General features: G+C 48.0%; 1 protein-coding gene across 4 annotated transcripts in view; it reads left to right on the top strand.

The window, feature by feature from the left end:
• The window catches only part of Gas7 (growth arrest specific 7), a 225233-nt gene that overhangs the window by 68389 nt on the left and 136629 nt on the right, over positions 1 to 20215 (top strand). The window contains exon 1 of one of the 4 annotated variants that reach the window (XM_050162670.1): positions 7830 to 7911. The exons of 2 other annotated variants lie outside the window; for them this stretch is intronic. The gene's annotated coding sequence lies outside the window, so the exon portion shown is untranslated. Of the gene's footprint in view, positions 1 to 7829; positions 7912 to 20215 lie in introns of those variants that run through there. One more of the 4 variants, XM_050162665.1, reaches the window with a different exon arrangement.

The raw sequence follows: 20215 nt of genomic DNA, 5'->3' as shown, positions 1-20215 counted from the left end.
TATGTCCAATAGGCTGGTCATGAACTCACCGAGATCCACCTGTCTCTGTCTCACGCATGCTGGGATTAAAGGCGTGCCCCACTGTGTCTGTCCCACTCTGCTTCTGATCATGTCACACTTCTACCGAGAACATTCCAGAGGCTCTCGTGCTAGCAGAGGAAGAGTGGAGGCAAGCGTGGCCCAAGAGACAACTAAAATAGCACGGCCTCTGTAATGAGCACTGTTTTCCTCCTCGTTGTTCCCTAATAGCACAGCCTAACTACTGTTTTCTCGGCCTTTGCATGGTGTTAGGTATCGTAAGTAATGTAGAGGTGGTTTGAAGTGCACAGAAAGAGCTGTCGAGATGGCTCAGCCAATGAAGAGGCCTGCTGCCAAATCACTCACAAGGTGTGGAAGGAGAGAACCAGCTCTGAACGTTGTGCTCTAGTCTGGATGTGAGCACGTGTGTGTGCCCCAGCACACCACAGGGCAGCCAAGTGCATTTCAAAGTGAAGTACAAGAGGAGATTGTGTGGGTTCTATACAAGTGCTAAGCCGTTGTACATAAGGCACTCGAGAGACTGGAATGATGGCTCAGCAGTTAAGAACACTCATTGTTCTTCCAGAGGCCCTGGGACCATCCCCTAGCACCCACCTGACAACTCACAACCCTCTGTCACTCCAGCGCCCTCTTCCAGCCTCCAGGGGCACAGCACCCATGCAGTACACTGATATACATATGGGCAAAATACCCTTGCACACAAAATAGCAAAATTAATTAATTAAATATCCCCCTCTCTTTTGGTGTGTGTGTAAGGCATTTGAGCATCCACAGGTAACGGTAGCCATGGGGAAGCCTGGCCTTTATCCTCTACAGATGCTGAGTGACAATGGTATTGAAGGGGTTCAGTGCTACTTGTGTGTTTAGCTGTTCCCTGCAGGCCTTGGCGTGCATCCCCAGGGATTAGTCGAAGGATTCTTTTGCTTCCGTGTGTGTCTCATAAGGGGTCACTGTCAGGATGGAAGGGACCCAGCTGATATCTGAGCCCAGCCTCATGTCATCAGAGCAACAAAGACCTAAAGGAGAGAGGGAGCCATCACAGTTTGGTGGTCACCTATGATTTCCAGAGCTCCCAGACTTGAGAATTCCTGCCACTTCACTTCTACTCCCCGCCGAATTATCCACTTGGGGGCCCTTCCCCCCAGAGCCACAGCCAGGAGCAGCACGGCTCCATGACTGCAGCAGGTACTCAGAGACGGTGTGGAAGGTGAGCGTGTGGAGTCTATGTTGCCAGTGCAGTTAGATGGGGGGGATTCTCCCCAGGTGTGAGGGACAAGCCACTTCCGTGGTCTGTCCTGCTGATAGTCTGTGTGCAGGACGTGGTATGTGGAATAAGAAGGAAAGAAGATAAGACAGGGACCTGCGGATGGATCAAAATGTGGGGTAAGACTTGTGTGTTCACAGTGGGCACCTTAGTCTTGGGGACTCCGATACAGTTCTTGGCACATGGTCAAGGAGAAGTCAAGAAAGACACACAGTTGCAGCTGTGAAGTGGCTGTCTTCTCTGGAAAGAACAGGTTAGGAATTACCTACTGAGTTGAGGGAGGTGACATCCCCTTCTCTTCCCCTCCCCTCAACCCTCCCCACTGCAGCCACCACCACCACTGCCCCCACCACATCCTCCTTCAGCCTGCTGTGAAGACTCTTGCTTAAGAGTGAACCTCCAGCTGTGGTTTTACACCACTCTTGCCCTCCAGTACACCAGCCACTCCCACGAGGCTCCTCCCCCCCCCCCCCCCCCCCCCCCCCCCCCCCCCCCCCCCCCCCCCCCCCCCCCCCCCCCCCCCCCCCCCCCCCCCCCCCCCCCCCCCCCCCCCCCCCCCCCCCCCCCCCCCCCCNTCCCTTTCTCCCTCCCTCCCTCTCCTCTGCTGGCTGCTGACTCACTGGGCTCTGCTTTTGCACAACAGCCCAAGCTCCTGCTCTCAGAGAAACTCTGTCCTCCTCAGAACCATCATCTCGAGGCCCTGATTTATGCCTTTTTGTTTGAGTTAATGCTTTCCACATTGAAGTCTGAAGATTAGCGTGGGGCCGGTTTCTACAACCGCGAGAACCCTAGTGCCCAGTGTGGGTCTGGCACAGAAAATGAAGGCAACCAGACAGGCAGAAGACAGCCTGGTCCTTCACTCCCCAAGCCTGTCTGGACTGCAGCTGGCTCAGCAAGTCTGGCCTCACTTCCAAGGCGGAAGCCCAGGGAAGATGGGGCCCTCACATGCTGTTTGCCAGGGACTCCACTCTCCTGTCAGTTTCTTTTCCTTGAAGGGCACACACACATCTCTCAAGGGTGTAGAGAGGTAATTGCGTCAAGCCCGAGAGTGCCTACTGAAGAAGCCCTGTGTCAGGAAGCGACAGGCAGTTGGAGGGTGTGGAAAATGCTATCTCTGTGGCTTTAGAACTGTCACACGACTCGGTGTGTGTGTGAGAGATCGAGAGAGAGTGTGTGTGTGTGCGCGCGCGCGTGCGTGAGTGTGACTTTTTCTTTCAAGAACCCATAATATTACCTTTGTTGCTATGGTGCTGTTGCGGGGGTGGCTAATTGGATGCATCCCCATCTGATGCTGTCTAGTGTCTGGTGTCCATAGCGACTATCACACGGCAGCCATGGGATTCACTTTGATTTTCTTCCCTGGAGTGAGAGGATGGCAGGGGATCATTCAGGGGTGGCTGTCAACAGGGCCACAGAGCTGGATTCAACTTGGGGAAAAAACATTCCTTGGTCATTTCCAAAACTGCACCATAGTCCAGATGAACTGGAAGCCAGGTATCAGGGAACGCCTGTCCATCTGGGGGATGCAGGTAATCAGGAAATGGCATCCTAAGCAGAGACAGAAGTCTTCCACCTGCTGAGCATCCTGAGGGTGCAGGGTGGTGTGGAGGTCCTGTCTGCCCTCCTGGTGGGACAACAACGGTCTTCATGGAGAAGTGGGTTTCAAGCCTGGGTCTGTAAACACACACCTCCAGGAGCCTACTGATGTTTCTCTCCTGGGGGTGTGTCAGTCCTGATAAACTCACCCTACCCTGGAAAGATCGTGAAGGGGAAAATACACCGGTAGACACCTTACCTGAGCTACGCCTTCCATCAGCAGCAACCCCTTATATTATAGAGACTCCCTTGTTTCCGCTTGAAATTGCAGGGCTGACAGGGAGCTACCACCCACTGCTGTTCTCCAGCATGAAAGAGGATCAAACTACATATTGCTACTAGCATAGGAAAAAAATCAAGGTGAAGGCTTCCTGGATACAGTTTCTAGTGGATGTATAGCACCACACACCACCATAAAGAATGTAGGTATAGGTCCTGTACTTTTGTTAATTTTGCACTTTTTGTTGTTGTTGTGTGTGTGTGCGTATATTTAATTTTTATTTTATGTGCATTGGTGTTTTGCCATGGGTGTTGGGTCCCCTAGAACTGGACTTACCAATTGTGAACTGCCATGTGGGTGCTGGGAATTGAACCCGGGTCCTCTGGCAGAGCAGTCAGTGCTCTTAAGCGCTGAGCCATTTCTCGAGCCCCAGTTGTTTGTGTGTTTTGAGACATGGTCTCACTCTGTAACCTAGGCTTACCTGAAATTGCTATATAGCTTAGCCTGGCCTTGAGTTCATAACACCCTTTGTGCCCCAGTCTCCAGGGTGCTGGGACCACGGGTATAAGCTACTGCATCTAGCTTTATTTTGTACTTGTTGAGCAGTAGTATTTGCTGACATTCGATATTTGAAAACTAATTAAAGACTGTAGAATGAAAAGTTGTATTCCTTCCAACTCTTGTCCTTACCTGTCACTTCCCTTCCCAGAGGCCAAACAAGTCATTGATCTCTTTATTTCTAACTTTAAATTTTTCAATTAAAAAATATTTACTTAAAAAGTGTGTGTGTGTGTGTGTGTGTGTGTGTATGTACACATGCATGCCTCATAGGTCCAAAAGAGGGTACTGGATCCCCTGGAACTAGAGTTACAGGAGGTTTGGAGCCACCCTACATGGATGCTGGGAATTGAACCCAGGTCCTCTTGAAGAACAGAAAGTCCTTTTATTGCTGAGCCATCTCTCTAGTCCTTCCCCTCCAAATTAAAGAAAAAAAAACTATTTTTATTTTATCTGTGTTTGTATATATGTAAGGGTGTCATATCAAATGTGTGCAATACCTATGGAGACCAGAAGAGGGCACTGGATCCTTTGGAACTGTAGTTACAATGGTCTGTGAACTACTATGTAGGTGTGGAAACAGAACCCTGGTCCTCTGCAAGAGTGGCCAGGGCTCTAACAGCTGAATTGTCTCTCCAGTCTCCCGTCCTTCCCTGGCCTAAATTCAATCATTCTTCCTTCCTTTCTCTTCTTCCTTTCCTTCCTTCCTTCCTTCCTTCCTTCCTTCCTTCCTTTCTCTTCTTCCTTTCCTTCCTTCCTTCCTTCCTTCCTTTCTATCATATTTATTTGTTTATTTATTTACTTTTGAGACAGGATCTCCTTCTGTAACCCTGGCTGTCCTGAAACCTGCTATGAAGACCAGGCTGGCCTCAAACTCACAGTGATCCATTTGTCTCTGCCTCCTGAGTGCTGGGTAATATAAAAGACACGCACTACCACACCCAGTCTGAATTTCTGTAATTTCACATTATGTTTTCATTTATTCTTTTTGCTTGTACATGGTGGCAAGGCAGAAGGATTTGCACACTTGTTATGGTACTCAAGTAGAAGCCAGAGGACAACTCGCAGGGACTGGTTTTCTCCCTCCGCCATGTAGGTCCTGGATATCGAACTCAGGTCATCGGGCTTGGAGTACTTGCTGAGGAATCTCGCTGGATGAAGTTACCGATCTCTTGTGGAGATTTCCGTACTGAGTGTGGGCATTTGTAAATGTCTATGTTTTTTTTTTCTTTACTTCAGCTCAGGCGTCTGTCTCCTTGACGTGGGTGCTACCTCTCTGCTGCAATTGTGGTGATTGAGCATCTTATTTGCACTGCTGGGAACCCAAGTCAGGGCCTTGAGCGTGTTAGGTGAGCTAAGCTCATCCAACTGACTTTGTAGCTGAGGCTGGTTTTGAACACGTGGTCCTCTAACCTCCACCATGCAAGGGCTGAGATAGTAGGCATTTGCCGCCGTCCCCCGTAGCTACTGCAGTTTTGAGATTGTACAGTGTGTCCTTGGAGTTTAGTTACCAAACTTCTGTTCAATGCCTTCCCCACCCACTTCATAGACAGACAAGGAAGTTGCTTTTAATTCCTCCCCAGTAACAGTTGCAGAGAGCTTTCATCCATCCATCAATCCACACCTGTCTGAGTGTCTCTGGGAAGAGTGGGGTGAATTCTGAGGCCACTACTGTTTTGGCAGTTCTGGCAGGAAGGGCCCGTTGTCTCCAACAAGACAGTTCTTGTGAGTGATACCGCCAGCAGCATGTGGAAGGACCCCTGTCCCCGCAGCCCTGCCAACACAGTCGATTTTCAGGTGTCAAAATCTATTCGCCGAGGCTTGGCTTTGCTTCTGTTCAGTTCCTCTGTAATGTTTCTCCACGCTATCATTCTCTTCTATGGGTCTTCGCTGTGTCCTGCTTGGCCCCCAGCGACTCTCAGAGGCCCCTCTGTCCTGTAGTATTCTGCAGACTTGATGAGTCCGTCTGTGACTCAGTGGACAGTCCCACATGCTGCCTGGCCCCAGGAGAGACCCTTTCCAACATTTCCATTTACTTGTGATAACACCAAGACACATCCCTAGATGTCATTTCCTGTGTGCGGCGCCCCTTATCAGTCCTGCTTCCTCCTCTGCCAATCTCTATCTGCACACCCCACCCTAGTGTCCCTGCTTACACCCCCACCCCAATGATGTCCCTGCTTACACCCCCACCCCAATGATGTCCCTGCTTATACCCCCACCCCAATGATGTCCCTGCTTACACCCCCACCCCAGTGTCTCTGCTTACAGTGTCCACCCTGTGTCTTCAGCTCATCACAGGCCAAAGATCTCATCTTTCCAGTAAAAGCCAGACTCTGGTAAATACCTCTTGACACCATTCCTTGGGACAGGCTCCCAAAGATAAATTCCAGGGTGGATTCGGGTGTGGTGGCATCATTTCTGTCCTGTGAAGTTTTTCTAGTCCTGGGAGTGGAGTCTGGAATGCTGGGAGGGACATCTTCAGCTGGCACAGCCCAACAGAGCTTCCGGTGGTGCCGGAAGCCTCCTGTTGGTGCCATAAGGCCACACGCTTGACAACACTGGGCTGTGGGCTGTGGTGGAACTGAGGAACTGGGGTCTTTCGTTGTATTTAATTTGAATAAACTTAGATTTAAGTTGTTGCCTGTGCCCAGCAGGGACCCTATCAGACAGCGCAGCTCCAAGGTAGACACTTTCAGAGATAAGATTAGGAAACAAAACGCCTTTAATGGGGCCTGGTGTTAGTGGCGTGTATGTGCTTTGAATCCCAGCACTTAGGAGTCAGAGGTCAGTGTATCTTGGTGGACTCAAGGCCAGCCTGATCTATATAGGAAGTTCTAATCCAGCTAGGGTTACATAGTGAGACCTTGTCCCCCAAAAAAAGGAAAAGAAAAAAATTTTTAAAAATAGTGATCTCATGTAGTCCAGGCTGGCCTCAAACTCCCATGTAGTTGGTGATCTTGAATTTGTGCCTCTACATGTATGCTTTGGTAATGCACCCCCCCCCCCGAAAGCAAACAAATAAATATGATAAAAGCATTTTTTTTTCAATGAGGAGCTATGTAAATTCCTATGTGGGGGAAGGCCATTAAACTTAGTGGCTTAAGCAACACATTCCTTCACTCACAGTTCTGAAGCTCTGGAGTCTGAAATGAGTCTAAGGAGGCTAAAAATCCAGGCGTGGCCTGGGCTGGCTCATTTTGAGTCTCTGAGAACACCCCATTCCTTTCCTTCCCGGCTTCTGGAGGCGCCTTCCTTGGTTCATGACTCCTCCGTGTGTGTCTTTGCTCCCATTTGCTGTGTCACGCAGCTTCTTCCCCCTCAGAACTTCTTTCTTCCTTCTGTTTCACGTTGGTGCTGGGATTTGAACTCACGACTTTCTAGGTGCTAGGCAAGCACTCTGCCACTGTACTGCCTCCCAACCCCCCCTTAGGAGGATTCTTTCTGGAACCTGCCTGGAACTATCCACTGTAACTCAGAATACCTAACTTAATAGACCTTTTTGAAAGTCCTTTCTACCATATAAGGTAATTTTAGAAGGTTCTGGTTAGGAAGAGGTGAATAAAGATCTGTCATCTGGGAGGTGGAGTTGGGGAGATCGTGAGTTCAAGGATTTCCTTGTGCATGTGTCTGAGGTGACAGTCTGAGCTATAGGATTCCCTGTCTCAATAAAGAAAAGAAGAAAAGGAAGTGACTATGTCTGGGGTCTTCTTTCCCGCTGGCCGGGAGAGGCCTTTCAGCTGTTGAATAGGAACAATTTGGTACTAGAGAGTTGTTCTAAGCAGTGAGTGGCAGGGTCGGTGGACTTGGGCATCCCTTGGCCGTTCGTGTAGATCAACTGATGTTTTAGAACAGCAGATCTCAAATTTGCTGTGTGTCCAAAATCACCTAGATAACGGGACCATGCCCGGCAGGGCTCAGAGCGTCACTTCCTGTGTTTCTGGACCAGTGAATGTTTCCCTGGCGCCCCTGCAGCCTGTGGGCTTCCTTAGAGAAGTCCACAAGTCTGAGGACTATTGTGTGCTCTGAGGTTACCTGTGTTGCCTGTAGTGGGAGCTGAAGAAGTGTGAAGCCCAGGCTGCAGACAGGAAGTGCTGGGGAGAATGAGGGAGGGGCCAGTGCCTGTAGTGAAGCTCTCACCTGAACCACACCTGCCAGGCCAGAGAAGGTGTGGCTTCCCTAGAAGCCAGGCAAGTGTTGGAAGCAGAGGAGGAGGCCTCCTGGCAGCACTAAGGTAAGCATGTCACCTCTGGGGACTTGGAAGCAATCTGGGACCAGAAGAACTAGGGACAGATAATTGATTTGGTAAGAGGACCATTAGCAGGAGCGATCTGCTGGTGTTTGCAGTGTGGACTGAGGTCAGAAGGTGGAACTGATGAATTAATTTGAGCTTAAGTAAGATGGAAAATGTAGTCCCTCTGACTTACTGGCTGCCACCAGACAAGGGGATAGCAAGGACAATGAGAAAAGGAGGATGGAGGTGAGAGATTCCAGAGGGGATTGATCTGGGGGTGAGTCCACACAGGTCTAACACCCCATGGATGCTTACCGATAGAGCTCAGTGCAAAGTCTGCAGGTGCAGGGATGAGGAGCTGCGGGGTGAGTGAGATCAGCCAGCGCCCTCATCTCAGAAGTATTCCTTGGGGTGGAGTGGCGCGGCCGGTGTGGTAAGATTAGGCAGCTAGCAGGTTGGCACAAATAAACAAGGAGAGCATTAGCAGGTGGCGAGTGATCTGGAGAGTTCCACAGACTCCGGATTGGGAGTGAGAGGGTGGTTCCTTTAGCTTGAATACCTGGGGAAGGCCCCTCTGAGAAGGTGGTATTTAAGCTGATGTCTAGATGACAAGAAGGACCCAGCCCTTGAGAAGAGATGGCAGCGGCACTCCAGGTAAAGAGAGAGCAATGCATAAAACATGAGACAGGATCCAACTTGCTTTGTCTGAGGGACAGAGAGGTGTGGGGTGTGCTAGAACTTCCTTCAGTGACAAGAGTGATCTCCATCTGCTTGGGGCCTCACGGCAGCTACTGGCCACACGTGACGTTGGGACACTGACCGGCACGGTGGGCAGTAAGATAGAGGAGCTGGCTTTTCTATTGTATTTGAGCCTGACATAATTGTAACTGTAAATAGTTGCTTGTGAGCAGCTTCTACTGCACTGGGCAGCACGGGGCTGGAAAGTCAGGGAAGCTGGCGGTGGGAAGGTCAGAGTGGCAAGAGATGCGGTCATTCCTCAGTGCTTTGCGAATTATGCTAGATAGTAAGAATTTTTAAAGCTCTCTTTTTATATTATGCATCTGGGTGTTTTGTCTGCATGTATGCCTGTGTATCGCGTGCACTCGTGGTGCCCAAGGAGGCCAGAAGAGGGCAGTGGACTCCCTGGAAATGGAAATGGAGTTTAGGATGGTCGTAAGCTGCTATGGTGTCAGTGGGCACTGGAAACTAGACCAGGGTCTTCTGCAAGAGCAGCAAGTGCTCTTAACCGCTGAGCCATCTCTCCAGCCCCATAGTAAAAATTTATTTATTTATTTATTTATTTATTTATTTATTTATTTATTTTTATAAAAAAGTCCTTCAGGTGGTTTTAGTTAGAAGGTTGACATAATCTCATGAATGTGTTTGTTGTTGTTTTTGTTTTGTGTGTGTGTCTATGTCTGTCTGTCTGTCTATCTATCTATCTATTTATCTAGTAATGTGTCTCTGTTGCTCAGGCTAACCTTGAACTCCTGAGCTTAATCTCTCTTTCGCTGTCTCCCCTCCCTCCTTCTCTTCCTTCTTCCCTCCCTCCCCGTGTGTGTGTGTGTGTGTGTGTGTATGTGTACATGCATGGGCATGTGTAAGCCAAAGGTCAACACTGGCATCTTTCTCAATCACTTGCCAACCTAGACCTCACCAATTCAGTTGGACCAGCTGGCCCACAAAATCCAGGAATTTGCCTGTCTCAGTTATGCCAGTGCTGGGTTTACAGAAGAAGGTCACTGTCCGAGGATGACCTTGAACTTCTGATACTCTTTTCTCTACCTCCCAATTTCTGGAATTACAAGTGTGCTCCACCAGGTCTGGTTCATGCTAGGCAAGCCAAATGTGCCACAGGTAGCAGGGTTTTGTGTCGTTTTGTTGGAAGTGAAGAGATTCATTTGGCTCCTCCTGAGCATCAATGTAAGGATGACAAAAAAAAAAAAAAAACAAAAAACAAAAAACAAGTGATCATGGAAAAGGCTAGAGCTTGGGACTGGAGCTTAGGGTCATCAGGGAATAGAAAATGTGTCAAGCTATGAATTGGGGTCAGGTCACCAAAGAGAGTGACTCTGCAGAAAAGCAGGAGAGAGCACAGGGTACTGTGGCCACTAAGACCAAGCCTGGGGAAAAGGCACTGTGGAAGCCAGAAGCCATGGTGTCCAGACCGAAGGAACACTAAATGCTGCTGGCTATCCCAGGACTGGAGGGAAAACAAGTACCCTTTGATCTGGCGAGGCCGCATTTGGCGAGGATGCTATGGTCATTGGTGCCAGAGAGAAGAGTTTGGGGGACTGGGTAAGAGAGACTTAGAGATAAGGTAGTGGAAGTTGTGACTGGTTCATAATGTTTTCAGTGAAAATGTTTGCTGCTGGAAAGCAAAAGAAGAAGGTGGAATCCGGAAGCCTGGGGGCGTATCATAGACTGATTATTTTGAAGGATGGGCGTTATAGGGCTGATGGGAGGGCAGGTAGAAGGCACTTGGTTCCCTGGGATGTGTGTGTGCGCGTGATGTGGATAGGATGGAATTTGCGTGGGTGGTTGAGGAACAGTCACTCTGATGATGATGATGCCTGTCTTTCTACTTTAAGTGTGAGGCAAGGCCACCACAGGAGAAATAAATAATTTTTTTTTAAAAATGGAAAACAACCTGTGAAGTGACTGTAATAGGGACTGGGCTGATTGAATTATTCTCCAGCCCCAATATGCAAATGCATTACTGGGGATTGGGTTAAAAGGCAGATTCCCTGTGGAGGGGTTGAACCTGCTGGCCCCTGGACCCCGCTCTGAGCAGCAAGATTCCACAGTATTTCATCAAGGGGACGGACGCTTAGGAAGATACGCCATTTATAAACAGGATTCCAAGATTAGTCTCAGAGCTTGCCCATTTCGCTGACAGGTAGACTGAGCAGGAATGCTGTCGGTTTGAGAGTGCAGCCATCGAGTCACAGCCTTTCTCCTCGCAGTTAGACTTAGCTGGGGAGCAACAGAACAACAGTAAAAACAAAACCCAGAGCCTGGATATTTCTATGGTAATTGAGGTTTGAATTAATTTAGTGTGGGTGGTACCCTACTTTTTAAAATCTCCCCTGGTCATTCTGCTATTAACACAAGCATGAGAAGCACCTGTGTAAAATACCAGGTCACAGGAATGACCTTGGGAGGAGGTAGCAAAGATGGGGTGGAGGCAGGGTTTCCCCGTGATGTGTGGGTTCTGGTCTACATAAACAAGGTGAGTCACTCAAAATGACCATGAGAAGGCCATTCTAGTTGCCTAATCTTACGTTGTTTGACCAAAGAAATGCCATGCCACTTGGTAAGAGTAGTGTGCCCTTCATAGACCTTGAGATGATCTCATTGCACCCAAAGTCAGAGTTGCTTGGGACATCTGGTCTACCATATGTACAAGCTTTATGAGAGAAGAGGTTACTCAGATGGTTCTGTCAGTGCTGGGCCCTCTAGAAAGTTTCAGAGAAGGCCATCAACGGTCTGAGGTGCCTTAAGCCACCCAGCTGGGTCAAGAGCAAGAAGACTGAAAAACTGAGAGCCCAACATAGATAATGGCAAGTTCACCCAGTTGTCAAAACTCATAACAGCATAAAGGTCAAGGGTAAAGCATCCTTTGAGTAGATGAGAAGAGGAGTCTGGAAGAATCAGTGTGGCTGTACACAGGAGGTTATGGTCTATCTACTGGCTGAGCAGCAAAAATAAAAAGTGTGGGGCAGAGGGTTTAATTGTTTAATTGACTCACATAAGTGAAGAGCCAGCAGGCTTGTGGTTGGAGGCTTAGAGATCATGGATTTTGTTAGGTGAACTCACCGAAGTCCTCCACTGAAACCTGTCCCCTGGTGTTCATTCCTGTGTATAATTTCATCCCTCTGAATGCGGGCAGGACTTGGTGACTTGTTTCTAGCTTCAGAAGAAATCTGTCACTTGAGAATAGGCCACAGAATGACCTTGGCATCAAGCTTGCTCTTTCTACTCCCTTGCTCTTTGCAAACTGATCACGAGGGGCACTGTGTACCATGCTGTGAGATGCTTGTGTGGCAGGGGACCAGTTCCTCTTAGCTGTAGTTCTGTGAGAAGCCAGTGAATGATGGACTTGGTAGAAGATTCCTCCTGTGGTGCCTTTGAGGGGTTCTGAGTGAAGCTTGAGGTCTTGGAACGCTGGGCCCCGGTAACTGGTCCTCAGAAACTAAATGAAAGCAACGATTGTTTTCAATGACTGCATTTGAGGTTAATTTTTTATGCAGTGTTTTCATTTCCAAGTTTTTTTTTCTTTTTGCTTAATTTAAGTATATGTGTAAAGTGGACTACATGTGTAGATCTATTTCATATGTGTGTGACTGCATGTGTGCAAATGCACATGTTTATTACATATGTGTCTCTGGAGGCTAGAAGTTGACGCTAGGTGTCTTCCTCGGGTGCCCTCTATTTTTTGAGGCAAGGTCTCTTACTGAACACAGAGCTTGCACAGTAAGTGCGCTGTCCACTGTGCCTTCTCCTCAGCCTGGTTTTGCCTTCCTTGATATCAGCTCCGTTTTCTAGCTTTGTAGCCCCTTCTTAAAGATTCCAAAAGTGGCAGCAATTTCTAAAAGGAAAACAGGAAAATTACTCAGTAACTTGCATACCAAGCCCGACGTGGTGTGGTTAGGAGGGTAGCTCAGCCCCAACCTTCTCTCCCAGGATGAGAAAAGCCCGTAGGTAACACCCATGGCAAAAACCAACGTGCACTGACTCTAGAGAGAACACAAGAGTAACTGGTGAGGTGTGTTTGGGATGGGATCCTTGACTGTCAGAGTCCAGCAGATGGGATGTGAGAAATCAGTCTGACCCTAGGCAGAGAGGAAGTGGTGTGGTTAGCACAGCAGAAGTAGATGGAGAAGCCTTGAGATGCAGAGGCAGAAGCTGCAAGTTGACCAGTAGGAGCCAGTGTTTAATTGTGTGTGACTCTGCTTGAGACTATATCCATGCAAAGACATTAGTGAAGGAAGGAACCCAAGACAAGCAAATATTGACCTTTTTTTTTTTTTTTTTTGAGTAGGTAGCAATATGCTTTGATCTCCCGTGTAAGTAGGACAGTAGCAGGTTAGGCTAGACATAAGAAATCAACTACAAAATATCAGTATTGAAAGGAACCATAGACATTGCTCATTTCAACTCCCTGTTGAATGTGACTAAACCCACCACGTCGTCTTTTAACCCAAAGTTTCCATTTCTTTTTCCTAAGCCTTTAGCACTCCCCACAAGGGAGGAAAGAGACAAATTTCAGCTCTTTCCTTTCCTGCCTCTCTTTCCTTTCCTGGGAAGATGGAGAGAGACGGGATGAGGGAGGTTAGCTGCTAGACAGATGAGCCACAGCATCTTTAGAGACTCAGCAGGATGGAAGAGATGCCTGGACCTTCACTGTGCCCATTCTATACCTCCAAGTGGGAAATGGAGGCTGCCTTAGTTTTCCTGAGTTTGGAAGCAAAGTAGCTGACTGTTTGAGGTGCCTTAGGTTAGCAAGAGTGTATCTTGAGAAGGCGGGATTTGCAGAGGGCACCAGGCCTGGTACTCTGACGTGGTGTACCCAGAATGACTAATCTTGCAAAGTGATGGGGATTCCACTTCCTTTTTGCAAGGAGGGCTTGACATGTAGATGTGTTAGTATTGTTCTGACTGGCTCTGTTCTGCCTGGCGTGAAGCTCTTTCCTATTGTGTTTCTTGTCTCTGTCAACTGTATGGAGTGTCTTACACACACACACACACACACACACACAGGAGGAAGAAGTAAAGAAAGTAATTCATTCCCTACCTTCAGAAATCCCAATGCTAGGGTAGGAAGCAGACCTCTGTCACAGTCACCTCGGTGCCCTGGAAAGATGCCTCTCTCACATCACTTAACACTGTGACCAATTTTAAGCTTTACAAAAGGTTTGCAAAGACCCTGCCTACTTGGAGTGTTTTCAGCTGTGGGCAATGCTGCCTGCTTCGGTGTTTGTGGTGAGAGCCTAGGAGGGCCATGGGGAATCCTTTCCTGAGCTTCCTAAGAACATACTCCAGCACGTACTCCAGATTTTCACTGGGCCAGTAGAGCCAGCTGTGTTTGGTAAGAGAGGGTGCGGCCACGAGATGGGCGGGGTGTGTGTGTGCCTGCTCTCTTCGTGTTCTGATGATCCACATAATCCTGCTGGCTGTGCCAGAAGGTGAGAGGATGGGAATTAAGGAAGAACCGGTTAAAGAGGGCATCAGGCAGGTATTCCTCACCTCCACCACTCGGTCTCTTGGTTTGTGATTTTAGTTATTGTATTCAGAAGAAGGTGTCTGGTGCTGGGGTGTGCCCAGTTTCCTGACCAGACCCTTTTGCCTACTGTTATACCTAAGGTACAGCCTTCCTTTGCCATCTCGGCCGCTGGAATGAGAAGCTCTTGTCCACTACTGGCAAATGGATGCTCCTTTCTGCTTGCTGCCTGGACCGCCCAAGGCCACCTTACCACTCCACTTTCTCTTGTTAAGGCTCACTCTCAGTGGTGAGTGCAGACTAAACATCTGGGCAGAAGTCACTGAATGAGGACAAAGGCACCTTTGTGTGACTAGCTGTATCATTTCTTCTGAGTTGAGGAAGCCACCTCAAGCTCTTCAGGGCGATGCTGGATGGAGGTGGCATAGTGAGTTTGAATCCAGCCTGGGCTATACAGAGAGGCTCTGTGTCAAAAAGCCATTTGATCCATCAGTCAACCAACCAATCAACTAAACCAGCCAAACAACAGATAACCAAAAAAGAAGCAGGAGCTCACTTAGAAGAGGAAAGAGGAGCGGAGACAGCATGCAGTGGATGCTCACAACCAGGAACCCAAGAGTTTGATGGCACCCCGAGTCCTCTTAGGCCAAAGGGGTCCCATTGTGTATTTAATCCCCTTCCACTCTTGGCTCATGGTTAGGAGCTGCCAGGTTTGCCATAATCTGCTTGCCTGAAGATTCAAATGAAATCCCAGAGCCAATCCAGCTCTGATGGTTCTGAGACTATGGGCTGGCAGACTCCTGAAAGACAGTCCTTCTGGAAGGGAGCAGGGATGGGAGAGGGAGGGTATGGGAGTGGGGACAAGGCATGAGGGTGTTGTCTTCAAGGCGCACAGGAAGCCTGGAGTGAACACTTGCACAGGGGGCTTATGAGAGCCTCGTCTGGCTGACACATCCAGTCTGCTCTGCTTGCCCTGGATGATGGGGTTGAGCTGGGTGTCCTGCAGCTTCCCTGTTGTTCCTTCTCTGTCAGAGAGTGTGGATGTGTGAGGCCTGTACCTGGCAGGGATCTGAGTGACTGAGAAGAGGGAAGAGTTGCCTCTGCTCTCTTATCTTCCTCCTTTCATTTCTCAAAAAACTGCCAGGCACAGCGGCGCATATTTTGCAAATCTGAGATGGTGTCACTTGGACCCAGGAATCTATGTTAGCCAGAGTAACATAGTGAGATACCAGTGAGTGTGTGTGTGTGGTCTTCAGAAAGTGTTTATTCAGTGATGACCTGTACAAGTTAGTTTTTTTGTCAACTTGGCACAAGCTAGAGTCATCTGGGAGAAGGGAGCCTCAGTTAAGAAAACACCTCCATCAGACTGGCCTGTAGGTAAACCTGTATGGCGATTTCTGGATCAATGCAGAAGGGTTTGGCCCACTGTGGGCTGTTCCAAATCTGGACATTTAGTCCTGGGTTGTATGAAAGTAAGAAAGCTAGGTGAGCCACGAAGAGCAAGCCTGTGAGCAGTGTCTTTCCATGGATTCCACTTCAGTGCCTGCCTCCAGGTTCTGAGTTCCTGCTCTGATGCTCCTCAATGATGGACTCTAAACTGTGAGCTGAAATAAATCTCCCCAAGTTGATTTTGATGTTCTGTGATGATAGAGAAGTAAATTATACACCCGAGTAAGCTACAGAGATGACAGTAAGTGGCCTGGTCTGCCACTGTAGCTTGTAGCCTTACTAGGGAACAAGTAACTGGAGTACGGATATTTAGAATGTTCTAGGGGATCAAAACTTGGAGGAATAGTAGAAACTTCACAGAACAGAAGGTATTGGCCCAGAAAGAGGAATGGTGTTCCCAGAGACCAGAAAATGAAGGCAGCCAAGGTTCAGAGATCAGGAGGGGCAAAGGCACAGAGGTGTCAAAAGAGCATTTGAAAATTCTCTGAAAAGTCTCATGCGTCCCCCTGACTTGAGGCAGCCCCTGGCCGATGGGAACTAGCAACTCTAAATTGACATCCTTCCTGCCGGAGACCAGCAGCTCATAAGCTGTTCCTGAGTTAAGTCCTATTGAACGGGGCATTGTTGAGAAGCAGACTCCATGCCTGGAGGGTGATTGTGCCTATGTTTTGGCTGATGGGTCTTTGCTAAGGGTTTGGGGACTCCCCCAGGAAGGTGGGTACCCTCCCCATAAGGATACTGGATGCTGAACAGATGAAAGCTATAGATGGACCACTGGTGCGACAGATCCTTCACTTCTCCTGAAGCACCAGGGTGTTTCGCATGCCTTGCAGGGCCCATTGCAGGCTAAGGAGATGACACTTTGCTAATGAATGCAGAGGGTGTTCAGAGGCCGAAGGACGAGTAGGGCTTGGCTGAATCCTTCCTCCTGCAGGTGAAGGGATTGGAAATGTGCTGTGCAGAGAAGCTGGGGCACATGGTCAGTGTCACAGACAGAAGCCATACTGGCTCCATTTGCCAGCATCATGGGGACCACTCATTCAAAGAATGCATTTTTATTGTATAGACATTGCACCCCCATAAACCTGACTTAAACAATCCCCATAGCCACATAGTTCAGAGTCACAGCAAAATGGAAACAATCTAGCCATCCAGGAACAACATAATGAAGACATAAATTGTATTCTGTGTACACAATGAGATCTTACTCAGTAAAGAAAATATATGAAAAAGGAGCAACTAGAGAGATGTGAAGCTATGCAGATTCATCTTACTGAGCATTCAGAGAAAGAAGCAAAGCTCAGAACATGTATCTCTTTATCCCAGTACGGTTAAATTATTATAAAGTTTAAAACATGCAAAATTAATAAGTACCATGTCTAGGGATATGCTCATAAGTGTCTCAAACTGTAAAGAAGAGCCAGGAAGTGGTTTTATTTTTTCAAAAAGAGTTGTTCTGGTGATATAGAGGGGCTGGATCAAGACCAGACACTCTGGTGGCTTCGTTGTGTTTATAACCACTATACCAGAGTTGGGCGAAGTAGTGCACCCCTCATAATCCTAGAAGCAAGAAGATTAGGAGTTCAAAGACAACCTGGGTTACATCTATATCATGATATAAACCCTATATGTATATATCATACATATACATATACATATGTATATATTCTATTTCACTGCCACCCTCATCTTCCCTCCCCAAATGATTATAGCAAATGTGTGTTCTGTGAAAGCTGTGATTATATTGTCTGAAAAGAAAGCTTAAAAATGAGAGACACTGAGAACCATTCCCTCTGTGTGGATAACTTTTTACATGGCAGGGTGTGATTCTGTGTGTCTTGCACTTCTGAGTACACACAGTCTCCATAATTACCCTGTAAAGAGGGTCTTAATCTCTTCCTCAGTGAATGAGGAAACTGAGGCACAGACATGTGATGTCCCACAGTCACAGAGAAGTATCCCTGTGACTCAGGTTGCTGACCAGCTCCTAACCCCCTGGGAGAGGCTAGAGGATGCTTTGGCCTCAGGCCACACACAGGTCTGGATGATCTTTGAGTGGGGCATAGCTGAACGGCAAGGGCCTGAAGTTCTCTTGACAGGGAGAAAGCTATAGTAATTACAACACGTATCACAGCCTTTGCTTTTAACTTTCTAGATTACTCCACTGTCAGGTGAGTTTTTAGCACACCCCGTTCAGAGTACTCCCCTGGGTTTACTTCCAGGCAGAGGAAGGAAACTAGAGGAGGGGCTTGGAGCACTGACCTTGTAAGCTCTTGGGTTGATGCTGTTTCCTCGGTATCTGGAAGCTGAGACTTCAGGAATGCCCGAGCTGTAGGTTTGAGAGATGCCAGCTGCACACTAGGTCCTTGGTCAGCAGCTCTGACTCTGGGTATTGACTTGGTACCTGCTAGAGCTGGTTGAGTACTTAGTGTGAGCTGTGGATCTTGGGGTCATTGCCTTAAGGTGGCAGTTGGACCCTGGGTCTTGGTTTCTTCTTTCCCATCTAAGTCCATTCTTTTTCTCTTAAGAAATAGGAGAGGGCTGGAGAGATGGCTCAGCAGTTAAGAGCATTGACTGCTCTTCCAGAGGTCCTGAGTTCAATTCCCAGCAACCACATGGTGGCTTAAAACCACCTATAATGAGATCTGGAGCCCTCTTCTGGCCTACAGGCAGGATACTGTATAAATAAATCAATACATCTTTAAAAAAAGAAAAGAAATAGAAGGAGACATCATGGTATCACCTAACACTCGATAGCTGTTGGATGAGTCTCATGCCCATCACTCAGTTCATAGTTCAAGGGCATGTTCTCACGTGTCTTCTCCCTTAACGTAGTCTTGCCGAGAGGAATGGATCCATATACACTCTCAGGGCTGTGGCCAAACAGCACGGACTTAAACGTGAGGTGTGAACCGCACACAATGAAGAATGTAATAGAGATAGAAAAGACATCATCCACCGCACAGTGAATCCAAAGAGAAAAGCTAGTGATGGGATCATAGGAACTCAATCCCTGTACCTTTTCCTGTAATCATTCATTCATTCACTTAATATGTACGTGTGTGCACGCGCCTGCCATGCGCTCACAGAGGTCAGGTGACAGCTTGTAGGAGTGATTCTCTCCACCCTGAGGGTTCGGGGAATGGAATTCAAGTCATCAGACATAGGGACTAGCACTTTTACCCACTGTGCCATCTTGCCTGCCCTGAGGACCCTACCCATTACTCTTTGAGCTGCTCCTCTATATCACTCTCCAGACCCCATAAATAATGGAATTTTACCCCAAGGAAAGAGCAAGTCCACTGGAGAAGATTGAGTCAGGGCGTGATACGATGTTTTAGATTTTTCAACTGATGTAAATTCATGTTATATACAATTAACCATATTAAGGTGCACCCTTAGGGTTAAAATCACTCCATGTAACTATCGTCTCTAGCTGTTTCCAAAATGCTTTCATTCTCTTAGGAGAAAGCACCAATAAAGAGCCACTTTCCTTTCTCCCAGCCTTTGACAACTCCCTGTCTGATTTACTATATGTGGATTTGCCTGTCTAGACTTGACCCTCAAATGTTCTTAGAATAATCAGTAAGACTGGTGGGTTGAGAAGGAGTAGGAGAAATATGAAATACCATGAAAACACAGGCAGCCGTCAGGGTCTTGATTCTGGCTGTACGTAGCAGGATAGTCTCCTATACTGTGGGCATCATAGGTATAAGAGGGTCAGGGATCCTTGGGGTTGGGCTCTGTCACATGACCACCTCTGAGACTCCCTGTGTTAAGGAAGCCTGCTGTGGCTTGACTGTGTTTCACAAATGTTCAGTGTTAGGAAGTGGGCCTCAACGAGAGGTTTTACACTTAGGGGGACAGATCCCTCACGAACGGATTAATATCCTTCTCAAGAGGTTGCCACAGGAGCGGGCTTTTCTAAAGTGAGGCTGCCCCTTGTGTGTCGTCTCTGTGGCATGCACACACTTGGCCTCCCGCTTTTCTCACCATGAGACCCTCACCAGACGTGGTTTCCCACACTTGGACTTCTCCGCCTCTACAACTATGAGCCAAATAAATCTCTGTCCCTTATAAATGATCTGGTCTCGGTATATACTCTGTTGGTAGGAACAGGCAAAAGATTAAGACAACACCTGTTTGACTTGGTACAATCTGGACTAGACAGTTGAAACCTTCCTCTAAGCACTTTTCAGCTTGTCCAAGTGCTCCTTAGGTTTCTACGGCTGTGATGGGATTGGAATTCAGCACTGTGCCCCGAGGCTGCTGCAGTATTGTTTTGACACACTGACCCAATCACCTCACATCCGGGCCTTCGACATCCCCATCTAAACACTGCAAGTGCTGACAGGCTTTGAGATCACACGGTTAGTTCCTTTGGTAAGTGCCTATCCCAGAGGGACGGTGGTGGGTGTGTGATTGTATAACACGGGTGCAGGTAGAGTAAGTACGGCTGAGTTTGAAAGTAGATTTATGTTCTTTGGCAACTAGAATCTTCTGGAAAGTCAGCTCGTTGTGGTGTTTCCCAGACAATCAGTGTGAGGAACCTTTCTCATCGCATCTGGATTTTAGGGATCAGCAGATCTCAGCCATGATGGTGTAAGGTAGGCAGGGCTTCATCAGTTTCAG

Source organism: Alexandromys fortis, unplaced genomic scaffold, assembly GCF_014885135.2.
Source record: "Alexandromys fortis isolate MF-2015 unplaced genomic scaffold, M_Fortis_MF-2015_v1.1 scaffold_84, whole genome shotgun sequence".
NCBI classification, from domain to species: Eukaryota; Metazoa; Chordata; class Mammalia; order Rodentia; family Cricetidae; genus Alexandromys; species Alexandromys fortis.
The sequence above is the reverse complement of the archived record's forward strand: the minus strand, read 5'-3'. Positions and strand labels throughout refer to the sequence as shown.